Source organism: Pteronotus mesoamericanus, unplaced genomic scaffold (genome assembly GCF_021234165.1).
Source record: "Pteronotus mesoamericanus isolate MK-2021 breed Mesoamerican mustached bat unplaced genomic scaffold, CSHL_Meso_final contig_20, whole genome shotgun sequence".
Taxonomy (NCBI): Eukaryota; Metazoa; Chordata; class Mammalia; order Chiroptera; family Mormoopidae; genus Pteronotus; species Pteronotus mesoamericanus.
Window position 1 is genome coordinate 98,648 of NW_026555085.1, and position 18,612 is coordinate 117,259.

The following is an 18,612-nucleotide window of genomic DNA, read 5'->3' on the forward strand; positions in this document are numbered from 1 at the left end:
ATTGTATTGGAAGTTCTGGGCACAGTAATCAGACAAGAAAAAGAAACAGAAGTCATCCAGAATGGAAAGGAATAATCAAAACTGCTGTTCTTTGCAGATTACATGATAGTGTACATAAATCCTTACAGACCCCATGAAAACACTGCTCAACCTAATAAGTGACATTTTCAAAACAGCAGGGTACAAAGTCAATGTTCAGATCAAGGTCATATTTATATAACAGCAATAAAATATGAGAAAGAGAAATTAGGAAAAAATCCCATTTGCTATGACAACATGAAAAATAAAGTACCTAGGAATAAACCTAACCAGTGAGAAAAAAGACCTGTACTCAGAAAACTACACAATACTGAAGAAAGAAATTAAGGAAGACACAAATAAAATAAAGCATATACCGTGCTCATGGATTGGAAGAATTAATATCATCAAAATGTCCATACTACCCAAAGCAATTTAGAGATTCAACACAATCCCTGTTAAAATACCAATGACGTACTTCACAGACAGAACAGACATTTCAAAAATTTATATGGAACCATAAATGACCCCAAATAGCCACAGCAATTTTGAGAAAGAAAAACAAAGCTGAAGGGATCACATTACTGAACATAAAACTGTATTATAACTCCACTGTAATCAAAAGTCAGGTAGTAGCATAAGAACAGACACATAGATAAATGGAACAGAACAGAGGACCCAGAAATAAACCCATGTCTCTACATGGCAAATTAATATTCAACAAAGGGAGAAGTATAAAATGTAATCAGAAGTCAGAACACCATAAAAGTCCTACAGGAGAACATAGGCATGAATATCGGAGATAAGCCATGCAGCAACATTTTCAACAATGTCTCCTAGAGCAAGGGACACCAAGGAAAGAATAAACATATGGGACTTCAGCAAAATAAGAAGCTTCTGCATGGTTAAAGAAAACACTAGCAAAATAAAAAGGGAACCAACTGTATGGGAAAATATATTTGTCATTGACTCCTAGGGCAATTGTTTGATCTCCAAAATATATAAAGAACTCACGCAACTCCACTCAATGAAGACAAAACCTTCAATTAAAATTGTGGAAACTCCCTGAACCGGCTCTTCCCCAAGGAGGACATGCAGAGAGCCCAGAGACAAAGGAAAGGATGCTCAGAATCACAAGCCATTATAGAGATGAAATTAAAGCCACAATGAGATACCACTTCACACTGGTCAGGGTTGCCACCATAAACAAATTGACCAACAACAAGTGCTGGCGAGGTTATGGAGAACAAGGAACCCTAGTACACGGTTGATGGGAATGTGGATCTGTGCAGCCACTGTGGAAAACAGTTTGGAATTTTCTCAGAAAACTAGAAGTGGAACAGCCTTTTGATCCAGCAATTCCACTCCTAGGAAACACCAATTCAAAAGAACCTGTGCACTCCAACATTCATAGCAGCACAATTTACAACAGCCAAGCGCTAGAAGCAAACTAGGTGCCTGTAAGTAAAAGAGTGATGGTACATTTACATAATGGAATAGTATGCAGCAGAAAGAAAGAAAGAGCTCCTACTCTTCACAACATATGGATTGAACTGGAGGGCATTATGCTAAGTTAAATAGGCCAGGCAGTGAAAGACAAAATACTACATGATCTCACCTATTAGTGGAACCCTGTTAACAAAACAAACAAGGAATCAAAATATAACCAAAGACATTGAAATAAAGAGCAAATTGACTGTAACAGAGGGGAGGAGAAGCACAATAACAAGGTAAAAAAGTTGAAGGGTCTTCAAGAAACATTTATAAAGGACTCGTGGAGAAAGCCAGTGTGGGGAAAAATTAAGTTGGAAGATAGGTGTGTGGGAAGAGGTGGCTGGTGGGGTAAAGTTGAGTCACATGTGCTTGAACAACAATAAAAATAAACTGTCTAGAAAGAATCAGGGAAATATGTCTATGACAGTGAGTTTTCAGCTTCAAATCTGCTTTTATTTGAGTACTTACTGTTAAAGGTTATGGTCCTCCCAAACTGAATTCATATGAAGCAGGATTTTTGCAATCCCTCCTAGCAGAGAGAGAATCCATGAACTATGAAATTTTGCTCTAAAATGGATGAATAAAATTTACCTGAGTCATATACAACTCATATATCAAAGTCAGATAAAGATACTCTTGTCCAAGGTATCATTGACAAATATATTTTCCCATAGAGTTGGCTTCTTTTTCATTTTGCTAATGTTTTCTTTAGCCATGCAGATGCTTCTTATTTTGATGAAGTCCCATTTGTTTATTGTTTTGTTTGTGTCCCTTGCTCTATGGGACATATCAGTGAAAATACTGCTGTGTGGAATATCTGAGAGTTTCCTGTCTATGTTCTCCTCTAGGACTTTTGTGGTGTTGTGACTTTTATTTAACTCTTTTATCCATCCTGCATTGGTGGTCAAATTTCAATATTTTTAATGTCTCTGTCCAGCTCTCCTAACACTATCTGTTGAAGAGGCTATTTTTCTGTTATTATGCTTCTCTCTCCTTTGTAAAACATTAATTGACCATTGAGACATAGGGTTTTTCTGGGCTTTCTATTCTGTTCCATTGATATGTGTCTGTTCTCATGCCACTACCAGGCTGTTTTAATTACAGTGCCCTTGTAATATAGTTTGATGTTAGGTATTGTGATCCTCCTACTTTGTTCTTCTTTCTCAAAATTTCTGCAGCTATTCAAGGTCACTTATGGTTCCATGTAAAATTTTGAAATTTTTCTATACCTGTGAAATACATCATTGCTATTTTAACAGAGATTGCAATGAATCTATAAATTGCTTTGGGTAGTATGGATATTTTGATGATATTAATTTTTCCAATCCATGAACACAGTATATGCTTACGTTTATTTGTGTCTTCCTTAATTTCTTTCTTCAGTGTTGTGTGGTTTTCTGAGTACAGGTCTTTTACCTCCTTGGTTAAGTTTATTTCTAGGTACTTTATTTTTCTGGTTGTAATAGAAAACAGGATTTTTATTCCTGATTTCTGATTCTGATATTTCATTGCTGGTGTACAAAAATGCCTTTGATTTCTAAATGTTGACTTTGTCTCCTGCTGTTTTGCTAAATTCACTTATTACATTGAGTAGTTTCTTCATGGAGTTTATGGGGATTTCTGTGCACACTGTCATGTCATCTGCAAACAATGACAGTTTTAGTTCCTCCTTTTCAATTTAAATGTCTTTTTTTTTTTGCTTGTCTGATCACCATGGCTACGAATTTCATGACAATGTTGGATAGAAGTGCTGAAAGTGTACAACTTTGTCTTGTTCCTGAACTTAGTGGGAAAGCTTTTAGCTTTTGTCCATTGAGTATGATATTGGCTGTAGGTTTTTCATATATTGACTTTATCATTTGAGGTATGCCCCCTTTACTCGCACTTTGCTGAGTGTTTTTATCATAAATGGGTGTTGTACCATATCAAATGCTTTTGCTGCATCTATTGATATGATTATGTGGTTTTTGTCTTTACTTTGGTTTATGTGATGTATGACATTTTTTGTTTTGCGAATATTGAACCATCCTTGCATCTGTGGGATGAATCACATGCGTTTGCGGTGGATGATCCTTTTAAGGTATTGCTGGATTTGGTTTGCCAATATTTTGTTGAGGATTTCAGTCTCTATGTTCATCAATGATATTTTACTATAGTTTTCTTTCTTTGTTGTGCCTTTATCTGGCTTTGGATTATGCCGGCCTCATAAAAAGCATTTGGGAGTCTTCCTTGTTCTTGGACTTTTTGAAATAGTCTCAGAAGGACAGGTGTTAGCTCTTTCTTAAATGTTTTATAAAATTCTCTTGTGCAACTCTCCAGGCCAGGGATTTTGTGTGCCAGGAGTTTCTTGATTACTGCTTCAGTTTTACTAGGTGTTATTGGTCTGTTCAGGCTTTTCAGTTCTTGATTCAGTGTTGGAAGTTTACATTTTTCTAGAAACTTCTCCATTTCATCCAGGTTTTAAAATTTCTTGGCATATAATTGTTCATAGTAATTTCTTAAAATCCTTTGTATTTCTGTGGTATGAGTTGTTATTTTTCCTCTTTCATTTCTGGTATTTTTTATTTGGGTCCTCTCCCTTTTTTTCTTGATGAGTCTGCTTAAAGGCTTGTCACCTATCTTTATCTTCTCCAAGAACCACCTCCAGGATTTATTGATCCTTTGAATTGTTCTTTTATCACTATGTCATTAATTCTGCTCTGATTTGATTATTTCCTTCCTTCTAGTCACTCTGGGCTTTGTTCGTGTTGTTTTTCCAGTTCTAGAAAATGTAGGGCTAGGCCATTTGTTTGAAATGTTTCTGTCTTTTTTAGGTAGTCCTGTATTGCTGTGAACTTCTTTCTCAGGACTGCCTTCTCTGTGTTCCATAGGTTTTGGACTGCTATGTGTTCATTTTAAATTGTTTCCAGAAACTTCTTGATTTCTCCTTTGATCTCATTATTGGCCCATTCATTGTTTATCAGCATGCTATTCAGTCTCTGTGAGTTTGAATTTTTTGAGATTTTTCCCTTGGCATTGGTCTCTAGTTTCAAGCCCTTGTGGTTTGAGAAAATGCTTGTTATGATTTCAATCTTCTTGAACTTGTTGAGCCATGTTTGGTATCCTGTCATGTGATCTGTCTTTGAAAGTATTCCATGTGCAATTGAAAAGAATGTATATTTTGCTTCTTTGGAAAGAAAGGTTTTATATATGTCCATTAAATTCATTTGATCTAATGTGTTCTTCAGTTCCACAACATCGTTGTTGATATTTTGTTTAGAAATTCTATCCATTGTTGACAGTGGGGGGTTAAAATCCCCTACTATCAGTGTGTTGCTGTCTGTATCTTTCCTGAAGTCCTCCAAAATTTCCCTTATATATTAGGGTTCTCCAATGTTGGGTGCATATATGTTTAAAATGTTTATGTTTTCTTGATGGGTTCTTCCCTTGAGTATTATGAAGTGTACTTCTGGAACTCTTTTTATGACCTTTGTTTTGAAATATATTTTGTCTAAGCATTGCAATACCTGCTTTTATTTCCCTTTCCTTTTGCTTTGACTATTTTCCCATCCCGTTACTTTCAGTCTGTGTATGCTCTTGTTCTGAGGTGGGTCTCCTGTAGGCTGCATGTGTGTACGTCATGTTCTCTTATCCATTCAGCTGCCCTATGTCTTTTGATTGGAGCACTTAATCCACTTACATTTAAAGTTATTATTGATAGGTACTCATTCATTTTTTTCCCCCTTTGTACCTGTGTTCCTCTCTTTCTCATTTTTTCTTCATCTTCTTAAAGCAGTCACCTTAGTATATCTGGCAGTGCTGGTTTCATGCAGGTGTATTCTTCTAGCCTTCTTTTGTATGGGAAACACTTTATTTTGCCTTTCATTTTAATAGCGAGCTTTTCTAGGTAGAGCAGTCTTGGTTGCAGGCCTTTGCTTTTCATTATTTGGAATATTTCTTGCCGTTCACTCCTGGCGAGTAGTGTTCCTGGGAGAAGTCAGCTGATAGCCATATTAGGGCTCCCTTGTTTGTGACCTGTTTTTTCCTTCCTATCTTTAGGATTCTCTCTCTTGCTATTTGCCATTTTATTGATGATGTTTCCTGGAGTAAGCCTCATTGGGTTGATCTTGAATGGGACCCTATGTGCTTCCTGGACTTGTGTAACTTTTTCCCTTCTCCAGTTTGGGAAGCTTTCCATCACTTTTTCAAACAGGTTCTCTATCCCTTGCTCCTCTTCTTTCCTTCTGATATCCCTGTTATATGGATATTACTACGTTTCAGGTTGTCTTGCATTTCCCTCAATGCCTGTTCATTCTTTTTGAGTCTTTTTTCCTTTTCTTGCTTTTTCTGGGAGCTTTTTTCTGCCTTATCCTCCCATTTGCTGATTTATTTCTCTGCTTCATCTAGCCTGCATTTCATTCCTTCTACTGTGTTTGTCAATTCAGAAATTGTATTCTTCATTTCCTCTTGTCTCTTATTGATAGTTTCTATGTCCCTTTTCATGCTGATATAGTTTGCAGTAAGTTCCTTGTAGTTTCCGTTAGTTTTTGGTAATTCTCTCTGAGCTCACAGAGCTCACTGAGCTCTCTCAGACCCATTATTTTAAACTTAATATCTGATAGTTGACTTGTCTTTATTTAATTTAATTCTCTTTCTGGGGATTCCTCCTTTCTCTTTTATTGGGGGGTGGGGTGTTTCTTTGTCTTCCCATTATTTGTGAGACTCTTCTTTTTTGCTTCTTCTTTGTAAATTGATCTGTTTGACTTCCTGACTTTGTGGTGAACTTATATGGTACAAGACCTGTGAGATTCAATTGTATATTCTCCTTGATCTCTTGAACTTGATGCTTTTTGGATGCTTTTTATGACATTTATATTGGCTCTGGAAGTAAATGGACTTTGATTGTTTTTCAGTCATTTTTTGATGGGTCCTACCCTCCAGCTCTTTGAGGTTCACTCTACAAAAACAGGTCTTGTGTATTTTTGTGCAGTTGCTGCTAGAACAAATCCACAAAGCCCAGGAGACAAACCCAGCTATGCAAAAATAACTCTCCCCTGCCATCCCACTCTCAACAGCAAACGAACTACTATTAATAAGCTGTAAACAGATTAAGGCCAGTATAAGGAAGGAGGGAAATAACTATTAGTATAAAATCTAATGACTTAATATGCACAAAATTGATGGACCCTAAATGGATGTTAAAAAGCTATGTAGTAAAGAAAATATTGCAAATCATGGAGAATGCCACAGTGGATTTTGTCTTGGTTGCCTCTAGCATTTCCTGCTGTTTTTTTTTCTTTCCAGATCTGACTCTGGTGATGTCAAATGAACCTGTCTGACCTTAAGAAGGTTGTTCAAGACTTCCAGGAATCTACTGTTTTGGCTATCTCCTTCAGTTGTTAATCTCGTCACTCTGTACTCAGCAGTCATGCTTAAACACCACAGGGCCAGGGCAGAGTCCCTCCTGGGGGCAGGGCTATTGTTTCTGCTTACACTGCTGCCACTCAGAAGTGTGATATGCCTGAGTAAAATGCTGCTGCCATATGGGGGATGACTCAGCACTGGGACCATGCCAGCCATTCCCTCAGTTTTCTCCCCAAAGTCTCTCCTCAGGTGTCTCTAGCCCACTCATCCCCCACTTTTTTTTTGGAGCCTGGGGTAAGTGGCTGTAAGTAAAAATTAATGCATTGGCCCTTTCAACAGCTCTTTGCATCTCCACCTGTCTTTGGCAGAGAGCAACCCTTTCATTTTTCACAGCTGGCTGTTTTCTGTGTACTTTTTGGGTTGTGGTGCTATAGGCTGGGTTTATAACCCACTTACGGTTTATATCTCACTCTTGTCAATGGGACCCAACTGGCCATTTAAATATCCCTCTGGTGCTGCTGCCTGTGGGCACCCAGGCAGCCTTCTTGAGTCTCCACCACACTCCTTACCAGTCAGGTTGTGCTAAAGCTGATTTTTCTGTCTGGCCAAGGTTATAAGGCTTCTCTCTCACTATTGTTCAGTTGTTTATTCTGGGTGATTTCTCCACAATTTAGTTGTAATTCCAGGCTAGTCCTGGGAGGGGGTCAGTGTGACTACCATTCACTCCTCCACCATCTTGTCCTTCCCCTTTGCTCATTTTTTAATTGGATTGTTTTTCTTCCTGGAGTGGAGTAATGTGAGTTCTTTTTTCGGGGGGGGGGGCTTGAATTTGTATTAACTGTGTGACACGACATAAAGTGCCTAGAAGAAGCAAATACAAGTACTTTCCAGAGGAACACATTATATACATGTTTAAAATAATACAAGATTGGAAGAGATAGAAGCTTACAAACTCACTAAACACAAGAGAGAATGGAGAACCATGAGAAAAAGTGAGGAGAAACAACAATGCACATTAATAAACTGTAGATAATGAACCAACTGAGCACAAAATATAAAATCAGTATGCTTTACATGTTTACAGCAGTAAATAGTTTATCATCATACTATTGAAAGTATGATGATAAACTATTGAAACTGATCATATATTTTTGAAAAAGGACCAAACATAACTCTTAGAAATGTGAAATATAACAATTTTTATTAAAAAGTCAATGGGTGGAATAGGAAGAAGACTGAACACAGCTAAAGAGGTATATGAGCAATAGATACAAGAAATTAAAGAGGATCAGCACATAGAAACACAAATGTGAAATATGGAAAACAGACATGGAAAATAGAATGAAAAAGAACTGCAAACATAAAAGGAGATCCTGGGGGAGAAAACAGAAAGATTGGTGGAAAGATATTAGAAATGGCAATAAATGAGAATTTTCCAGCAGAGATCAAAGATACCAGTTAGGAAACTTGAGCAGAATAAATAGAAAGATATTCAAACTTAGACATCAAAATAAACTTGCAGGGTGCTAAAGAAAACTTGAAAAGTTGAGCAGCCAGAGAGAAAAAACAAATTACCTAGGACAGAACTATAATTAATCTGACAGCAGACTTCTCAAAAGCAGCTTCTTCAGTTTTCCATTGCTGCCATAACAAATTACCATAAACTAATGGCTAACTACTCCACACAAACCTTTATTTTCTTACAGTTCTGGGGGTTCTCAATCCCAAATGAGTGTTATGGAACTACAATCAAGATGTTAGCTCAGCTGGCTCTCTCTGGAGACCTCAGGGGAGAATATCCTCCCTGCCCCTTTACAGTTTCAATACCTGCCAGCTTGTGGCTGCATCACTCCAGCCTCTGCTCATGTCAGCACATATCCCACTACTGACTTTCATCCTCCTGCCTATCTCTTACAAGTCCCTTGTGATTACTTTGGACTCATTAGCATAATCCAGAATAATGTCCTCATCTCAAGATCTTTAAATATTTAGCAGATCAAACCCTTGTTCAATGTATCATTGGCAAATATATTTTCCCATATGGTTGATTCCCTTTTCATTTTGTTGCTATTTCCTTTACACATGCAGAAGCTATTTATTTTGATGAAGTCCCATTTGTTTATTCTTTCCTTTATATTCCTTTCTCTAACAGATATATCAGTGAAAATATTGCTGTGTGGGATATCTGAGATTTTTCTGCCTATGTCCCCCTCTAGGATTTTAATGATGTCATGATTATATTTAAGTCTTTGCATCAAAGTAAACAATAAACAAAAAACTACCTATGTAATGGGAGAAAATATATGCAAAACATATGTCTGATTAGGAGTGATCTCCAGAATATATAAAGAACTACAAATTATTTTTGCATTTCTTTTTTGACTAATGATGTTGAGCATCTTCCTATATACTTGTTGGCTATTGGTATATAGTCTTTGGATAGCTGTATATTCAAGTCCTTTGCCCATTTTTAAATCAAGTTCTTTTTTATTATTTGTTGTTGAGTTGTATACATATATACACACACACACATATATACATATATGTGTGTGTGTGTATATATGTTGAGTATATGTACACACACTGAACATATGTGGAGTTGTATGTGTATATATATATATATACACACACACACAAAACTCAACATCTATATATATACACAACTTAACATCTAGACCTATGTCTATATCTATATCTATATATCATCTATATCTAATCAATAGAGGTCATGCCAGAAATCTCTGGGCGGAAAGTGTGGTCCATAAAGAGGGTCTTTCTCTTTCCCTCCAGAATGAGGTTTAGGGCACGGGTTGACCCAGACTATTTCACTCATATTTAGCTTTGATGATGGAAACTTTGATGCAACATGAGGAATATTAGAGTGGTTGGAGGAGGAACTGAGACCTCCTTTAAGGTCATGACTGGTGCCCATGGCCATGAGGAGAAAACTGCAGTGGTCAGACCCAGTAGATAACTGGTTGCCCTAGAGTCCCATGGGCACCAGAAGCAATGATCCACACATGAGAAGTCATGAGGGATGTGTAGATAGGGTGATGCTCAGTGGCATGCAAAGCTCTATAACCCCTGGCAGAGGTTTTTGACAAAATCAGTTATTCTGGTTCCAGAGAGCAGAAAGCACATAAGGAAGTGAGTGGTCCACAGGAAGCCAAGTTAGCCTGTTGACAAGCAAGTATTAATCCCAGCAGCAGGAGATGTTCAAGATGAAACACAAATCTGGGCATAGTCTGAGTTGGCAGACTGGGAAGAAGATATCTGTCTGGCCACTGTTGTTTGTAAGTACTTAGTTTCTATGCGACACAATCCTGGAAAAGGTGGTCCTGTGACTGGGTCAGCATAAGATACCAGTTAGAAGGTGCCCTTGGAAAGTTTCATGTAAGTGGTAGAGTGGGAGTTGAGCTGGTTTCATGCCTGTCCTTTTCCCTATTGAGGAAGGTCTGTTTCTTTAGGACAAAGTCATATTTGGCAATAGAGTTCATGGCATAGAACATATTGGTGTTGCCAGGGATCTTCAGCTCTTGATCCTCTGAAATAACCTACCCCAGCTTATAGTGCTTTGGCTCTTCCTTGTCCAGGTTATGTTTGTCCATGGACTTGTAGATTGCAGCTGGAACCTTATCTTTGCAGGTCACCAGGATGCTCTAGTACATGTTGTCACTGTCAATATCTGGGCTGATGTGGTTGATGCAGCAGTTGCTCACATGCTGACTGTAGAATGGCACAGAAGAGCTTCGGTTGCTAACCCCTAAGGGTGAGCACTTGTGGGTAAGGGTACTGGTTACAGGCATGGTGGAGGCTGAGGAGGAAGAGGTGCTTCTGAAGGCCACGCTGATGCCAGAGGTCTCTGGAGGACACTGGATGGTTGACTGCCAGAACTTATTCTCCTGGATTTTGGGAGACTGTTGGACTAAGTTCATGTTGATATTCTCTGTGTTGGAGCTGGAGAAGCCAGCCAAGTGGAAGATGAGTGTGTCAGTGATGTCCCAGCTGCTGAGGTAGGGGCCACACCTGAGCCGGTCACAGGATTTGGAGTGTGAGCTGCTGCTGGTACTCAGCTCCGTGCTGGAGGTCTGGCAGTCTCTCCAGCACTTAATGAAGGCCTTATTTTTGGATGTCAGGTGGTTACTAGCTAATTCCAAGGTGGAGAGGAGAGGCTCCAGCTCATGCCACAGGTTGTAGCTCTCCATGGTCCAGAACTAGGCACCAAACTGCTTCTCGGACTCAATGCAAGCAAATTGGGGCAGCTTATCTGGGTGATCACTTCGCATTTCTCCCTCCTCCTCTTAAAGCTGACCAGTCTCCCATACAGCTAGTTCTTCATTTCAGTATCCAGCACCACCATATCTGTGAGGAATGTGACCAGGTAGGGAGTGGTGCCCTGGATGACACCTGTATTGTTTGGCTGTTTCTGTGCTCCCTTGGGTTTCATCTCCAGGGTGGCAAACTTGAGTTCCCCTCCTTGATGAGAAGCTCTCTTCTAAGTGAGTAGTTCTCATCTGAGAACATCTCTGGCAGCTTCTTCAAGATATGGAAGCTGTCCCTGGAAACTTCTTCCCATATCTTTTTCAATTGGTGAATGGAGTTGTTGTCAAGAGAAGAGAGGATGGTATAAACTGAGGAGAAGTTCTTGAGGACTAAGCGTTCCCCAGCCATCTCAAGACTAGTGTTTCACTGCCCTGGTCCAGCCACAGATGTCACATGTTTGTCCCCAAGGCAGGTGGTGATGATGCAGTTGGCCACACTGTTGAATTAGGTGATGGTGGAAACCAGGTGCTCCTTGCCTTTCTGTCCACTGGGACCAAATGGAGTCCAGGCAGTGGTAGACTGCCATGTTCTTGAACAGCTCTGTATCCATCAGTACAACTTTCTCTGCCATCAGATAGGAAGCAAATGCCAAGAAGTGAGGCTTCTCCTCAGTCAACCCTTTATCTGCAGCCACAGGTGAAGGCCAAGAAGGCCCTGGTGCTGGATCTGGCTCTACTTCTAGAGTTTACAACATAGCTGACTCCAGGCCTGGAGTTGGTGTTGGAGCTAGTACTGGTATTGGGCTGGGCACTAGGACTGGGAGCTAGATCAGGTGCTAAACTGGGCACTAGGGCTTGTGCTGGAGATAGGTCTAGCTCTGAAGTTGGTTTTAGAGCTGGTACAGGAACTAGAGCTGGTGATAGAGTTCCCAGCTCTGCCTGAACGAGTTATGCTTGCTCCAGCTGAGCCAGGAGGTGGGCAAACACTCCAGGTAAGAACAAGGCATGCTGAGCTGTACATAGAGAAAGTTTCAGGACTGACAGAAGTACTCTGAATACTGGTATAGCCAGGTGTTCAGGATGGAGGAGATGGCATTTTTTTCAGTTGGTCCTGAGGTCCACCATCCTTGTGAGAATAAGGAGAGATGCATCCTATCTAGATGAGGCCATGAGGGCTTCACATCTACCATATCTTCTGGAAAGTTGATTCAGGATTTTCTGAGTGGTGGTGAAGGTTCCATAGGTGCACAGGAGGAGGGTGGTATAACAGGTCACTGCCCTAGAAGGCAGGAACCAGCTTCTCCAGCATACCTGCCTTCACAATCCTTATTTTGCAGGTCTCATAAAGGTTCAGGGATGACTTTTTACTCTCAAGTCAGTGCTGTCCCTTGTTGTCACCCATAGTGTACTTGCACTTTGTGCAGAGAGATGGAATAGACTACTGGGTTGACAAGCTCCATGCCATCGAGGCATGTCAGGTAGGAGTGCAGCTGCCTGAAGCTGGTAGCACCACTGGACATCTGTTGCTGTTGCTCATATCCAGGTTTATATGCTATAGCATAGCCAGAGCCAGAATACAGTGGCTGGGCACTGCCCACAGGCCTGGCAACCTCTACCCACAAGCACTACACCATGGATCCACTTGCAGAGGTGCAGGCAAGGTCAGCTAGGCCTGGATTGGTGCCATGGGAGTCCTTCACAGCTGGGTGCTGCCTGTGGTTATCGTTAATGTATAAAAATGAAACTGGAGGAGAGAAGATGACAGTGATGTAGGTGAGAGCTGAGCACACTTGCCTGTGCACCCAACTGGGACACTTACCCGATTTCCAAAAAACAAAGTGAACAGCCAACAGAATCTTAGCTGATATGAAGTTTGAAAGCCAAAGTGTACAGAGGAGGCTTCAAAGTGAACATTAGGGAGGTTTTATAGGCTGATGGGGAAGGGTTCCTCGGCCTAGTGCCAGAGACTGTGACTGCATAAAGTTGATGGGTGGAAGAGGCGTGGGTATGCAATGAGTGCACAGACAACCTGTGGTGTACCCAGGCTGGGGCAGCAGTCACCAGCCAGGACAGTACCAGAAAACTTGGGTGATATTGTTGGCCCCTGGGGCTGAAAGAGGAAGTGGGCCATGACTGACTGGGACCCAGGTAGACTCAGGACTTGGCAAGAGAGTGGGACTTTGTTAAAAGCCAGGAAGTTGCTCAGAGCAGCAGCAGCACCCAAAGAGACTTTCTAAAGTGGGAACTGAGGCCTACTGTGCAGGGACGTTGCGTGCACAGTGGCCAGGCCAACAAAGAAGGAGGACTGTGGCCTTTTCAATTCTTATCAATTCTCCAAACCTACACCAGCAAAAAGAACCCCTCTACAACATCAGCAATCTCAACTGCAATTGTACTAAGATTCATAAAGGCAAAGAGAGATTGCAGACACTATGAGGTATGTCAAAGAGAATATAAGATGACTAAAAGAGGGGGAATGTTATTGAGTGGTAAGAGGAAGAAGAATTGATAAGAGTTGGGATAGAAATGAGACAAAAAAGGAGAGAGAACAAAATTTACAATGTAAGTAAAGCACATTAGAACAATGGAAACAATAGAGTAAGAAGAGGGAAAAGTATACTATGAGGTTTGAAGTTAAATTGAAAATGTACTGCACCAAAGAGAGCAAAACTGTAGAAAAAACACAGCATAGCCAATAGCAATGACAGGTGAATGAAGTTTAATAAAGGTGGAATGGGAATAAAAATATTGTAGAAAAGCAAAAGGTGAATATGAGATATCTACAGTAAAGAAAAATGATTCAAGAGGTTGGGCAGAGCAAACTAATAAGAGTATGGAGTAAAGCTCAGGTTGAAAGGGTGGAAAAATAGGAAAAAAAAGGGAAAGAAAACAATGAAATAAAATTCCTCACTCAGCTGATCAGGGACGGGGGAAGGTGAAATGGAGTAAAACAGCAGGATAGCATTCAATGGGATTTAAAGTAGAAACATGTAGTGAACAAATAGGAATTATTTTGGAGAAGTATGGCAATAACCATGGTATTTCAGCCAACTCTTCCTAAAAAGTGGAAAAGAAATAAGACTCTTATAAGAGGGGAAAAAGAATGCGAGCTGACTTAAAAAGTAAGAGCACTTATACAAAGTTACCTGGAGCAGAAATAGTAAGAGTAAGGGATAGGAATACGGCATAGTGTGAGAGAAAATAAACTTTACAACAGTGATAAAGCTCAGGAAGATGACAAAATGGATTAAGGCCAGGAAAGGGTGTTGTTTGGGATTTGGAAGAACAATAATATGAAAAAATATGTAATCTGCATAGAAAGAATAAAAAGGAAAATAACAAGAGTAGTGAGTTATTTGGAATATGAGCGAAGTGAAAGAAATACTAAAATGCTGTATGAAAGGAAAAATAGAAGATAAAAAACACAGAAGTTCTGCTGAAGTACAAGATGAAATTTGTCTCAGCTGTTGGTGTTTGCCTTCTGACTTCTTCCTGGATCTGTCTCTGGTTTTTCTCTCAGCTCCAGGTCCTGGGAGGGTCATCCAACATCTGGTAACACCTCTTGTGTCTCCTTGCTCTGCCTCTACAGGGAGCTTCTGATGCAATCAAGAGGGTGGTATCTGTGTCTCACCTGGGAGGCACTGTTCAGTCTTCGAGGAAAATTGTGGGCCCACTCCTCATCCCTATACCTTCTGTCTTAGCTGTCCCAGTTTATTTCCAATAATGTACAATTTCTGCTTAAATAGCTGCCTGCTTCACAGGGGCAGGGGACAGTCTGTGTAAGAGTGTCAGCTCTCCCCTGCATGGTGTAGCCTGCAGCTCTATGTGTGAGCCATTTCTGGGCAGTGCCCCAAATCCCCCTTGAGGTAACTTTTCTTAGCTTCCTGTCTTGATGGCTTCAGTGAAATAGGGCCCTAGGAACCAGTGTACCTTGTCTCTCTGTGGAGAGTTCAAAATGGGCCCTTCTTGGTGTTAGTCTTGGGGAAAACAAACAAACAAAAAAAGCCCTTTGCTGGTTGCTGAGCTTTCCCATCATCTTGGCTCCTGCAGAGGGTAGGCTGCTGGGCTCAATTTTCTCTTTCTGATGCTTCCGCCAATGAAAAGGGCTCGGTCTATCCTACAATAATGACATGTGCAGTCTCCAGCCCACTGCACTCAGAACATTTTGTGACCTGCACTCTCAATTTTGCAGTGTTGTGCCAGGCTGGCACTGAGAAACCATCTTATTTTGCACCCCTCTGATCAATCTGCAAGGTGCACTGAGTGGGAGCAAATTGTGCCCCAAATCCTCCCTCCTTGTTAGTCAGGCAGCTGCATGTGCAAGGTCCCTGGCAAGCATGTCTCAGTTCCTCTTTTGAGAAAGGTCTCTGTGAGTGCCGTATGAGCAATAGACATCAATAGATGCTTTTCCAAGGAGACATACTGATGGCCCATAGACTTATGAAAAATGTTCAACATCACTAGCCATCAGAGAGATGCAAATTAAAATTACAATGGGACATCACCTCACACCTGTCATAACTGCTATCATTAATACATCAACAAACAACAAATACTGGTGAGTATGTGAAGAAAAGAGAACCCTAGTACCCAGCTGGTGGGAATGCAGACTGGTGCAGCCACTGTGGAAAACATTATGGAATTTCCTAAAAAAATTAAAAATGGAACTACATTTTGACCCAGCAACTCTGCTGCTGGGATTAAGTCTAAGAATCCCGAATCACCAACTCAAAGAAATTATGCACCCCTATGTTTATACCAGTGTTATTTTAAAAAGCCAGGTGTTGGAAACAGCCCATGCCCCAAACTGTGGTATATTTACACAATGGGACACTAAGCAGCAGAAAGAAAGGGAGAACTCCTACATTTTGTGACAGCATGGATGGAACTGGAGAATATTATGCTAAGTGATATAAGCCAGTCAGTGAAAGACAGATACCATATGACCACACTTATAACTGGAATCTAATGAACAAAATAAACTAATGAGAAAACATGGAAACATAGAACTAATTGCTTTAAGAGGATATAGAGGGAATGGTTGAAGGAAAAGAAAGAGACTAGTCAAAGAACATGTATGAGATCTAACTAGAAGGTATCCAGTCATGTAATATGAAAAATAGAGACATTTATTGAAGAAGGTAGAAGAAACACTGTACATACACAATTATGTCTCAGTTCCCTTCCAAAGTAGGCACCTTGGTACCTCACACAACTACCTCAATTGCGATCAGCTGCCCTGTCATAGTTCCTGAATCCCATCAACAGTCTTAAATCTCATCCTTTTCAAAGGTTATTTTAGTTTTTAGAGAAGCCAGAAGTTGCAGGATGCCAAATCTGGGAAGTAGGGTGGCTGAGTCACATGGGTGATTTGATGTTTTGTAAAAGAACTCTGCATGAGATGTGATGTATGAGTGGGTACACTGTCATGATGAAGCTGCCAGTCACCAGTTGCCCATAGCTGCATACTTCTGAATCACCCAAATAGTTTCCACAGAATAATGTTCAAGCTTAATGCAAAATTTAATGCAGATTCATTGCTCTACTCAATCATTTTGAACACAACACACACAGTACACATGCTCACTCTGTGGTGTCTACTGCCCCCAGTGATTAGTACAGTGAAGTCATCATTGTTCATACATGCACATTCCAGTCCACTCTCCTTTACTGCCATGTTACATCAATGCCATGCAAACCATTCTTGTTATTTTAACAATAGCTGGATTTTTTTCAGGCAGACCTCATAGACATGACCCATGGACATGGACAACAGAGAGATTGACTTTGGAGAAACAGTGGGCAGAAGACAGATAAAACGGGAAAAATTGGGTCACCTGTCACATAATAAACAAAAAAAAAAGGAAAAGAAATAGTACAAGAAATTAAAATGCTATTTGAAAAAATAATGATGTAAAAATTCCTTAACCTGACAAAGGAAAAAGACACACAATGTCAGGAAGCACAGAGAGCCCCACACAAGCAGAGTCCAAAGTGGCCTTCACCAAATAAATAATATAATTAAAATGTCTAATGTTAATGACAAAGAAATAATCTTAAAAGTGGGAAAAGAAAAGCAGTTAGTTATTTACAATGAAGCTCCCATAAGACTGTCAGCTGATTTCTCAACAGAAACTTTGCAGGCCAGAATTTATTGACATAAATATTCTAAGCAATGATAAACAAGATTTGTACAACTAACATGATTCTCCCAAGCAAGGCTACTGTTTAAAATTGAGAAGAGCTTCCCACAGAAGAAAAAGCTAAAGGAGCTTATCACCACAAAACCAATATTACAAAAAAGTAAAGGTAATTTTTTAAGAAGAAGAGGAGGAGGATCAAAGATAGTGGCAAAGTAGGTGAAGGCTACACTAACCTTTTCCCAGGACCAAACTGAAGTGACAACTAAAATTTAGAACAATCAATGTGAATAACCAAATTATGACTATCTGAACAGAATTCTTATAATCAAGGATTAGAGGAGATGCTACATTGAGACTGGTAGAAAGGGCAGAGACACGACAAAAGCTGATCCAACGCCAATGGGCAACAGCTAAGATCCCAGAGGGACATCTCAGCTACAAAGGGTCCAGGAACACTCAGGGAGTGTCAGTGATTGGGCTCTGTGGTCCTGGAGTGGGGGCCACTACTCCCTTCTTCCTCCAAGCCTGACCAGTGCTCTTCGTATGGAGGATCCCCTAGCTCCACTCTCTTAACTCCCTGCAGCCTCAATCTGCTGAGCTATTGTTTCCATCAAAATCTGGGACAGACTGAGTTGTGTGCCTCTAGGAGAGGAGCAATTTTTCCCTTGCACAACCTTCCCATCACACAGCCAAATATGGTCTGTTTGGGTCTGATAAACTCTGATGGCCTCACCCTGATGGCTTCCTAAGACTTTGATTCATGAAAAGGTTCTGCAGGCATGACTGGGTGGCAGCTAAACTTGGTGTACCCTGGGACATTCGCCATATGGCTTCAGACCCAGCACTGGCACAAAGAATGAAACTGTTATCAGTCTGGTGAACTCACTGAAAATGTTCTTCATACAACTTGATTGCCACCAGTGCCTCTTTCAGTGACTGAACTTAATAGGCAGCTGGGAAATGGGGACAGGCAGAGGTAGATCTTGGGGTACCATAAACCTTTTGCTGACATTCCCCTAGACTGGGTGCTGTTTAACACAAGCCTTGGTGCAGGATTTGAGTGGAGGTGAAAGAGAGTATAAGAAGAATAAATGGCTATGGAAAAATAAAATAGAAAAAAGCTGCAATGAGATATGACCTTACACCTGCCAAAGTGGTCACCATCAATAAATTTTTTTAAAAAAGTGCTGGTGAAGATGTGGAGAAAAGAGAAACCTAGTACACTATTCATGGGAATGCAAACTTGTATAGTCCCTATAGAAAATGGTGTCTTCAAAAAAATTAAAAATTGTAACTACCTTTTGACTCAGCAAACCCACTTCTGGGAATATTCCTTAAAAATCCCAAAACAC

At 40.3% G+C, this 18,612-nt stretch overlaps 1 pseudogene; it reads right to left on the reverse strand.

The window, feature by feature from the left end:
- Nucleotides 1-10,244: 10,244 nt before the first annotated feature.
- Nucleotides 10,245-12,637, reverse strand: LOC129067895 (ral guanine nucleotide dissociation stimulator-like; annotated as a pseudogene).
- Nucleotides 12,638-18,612: the final 5,975 nt, after the last annotated feature.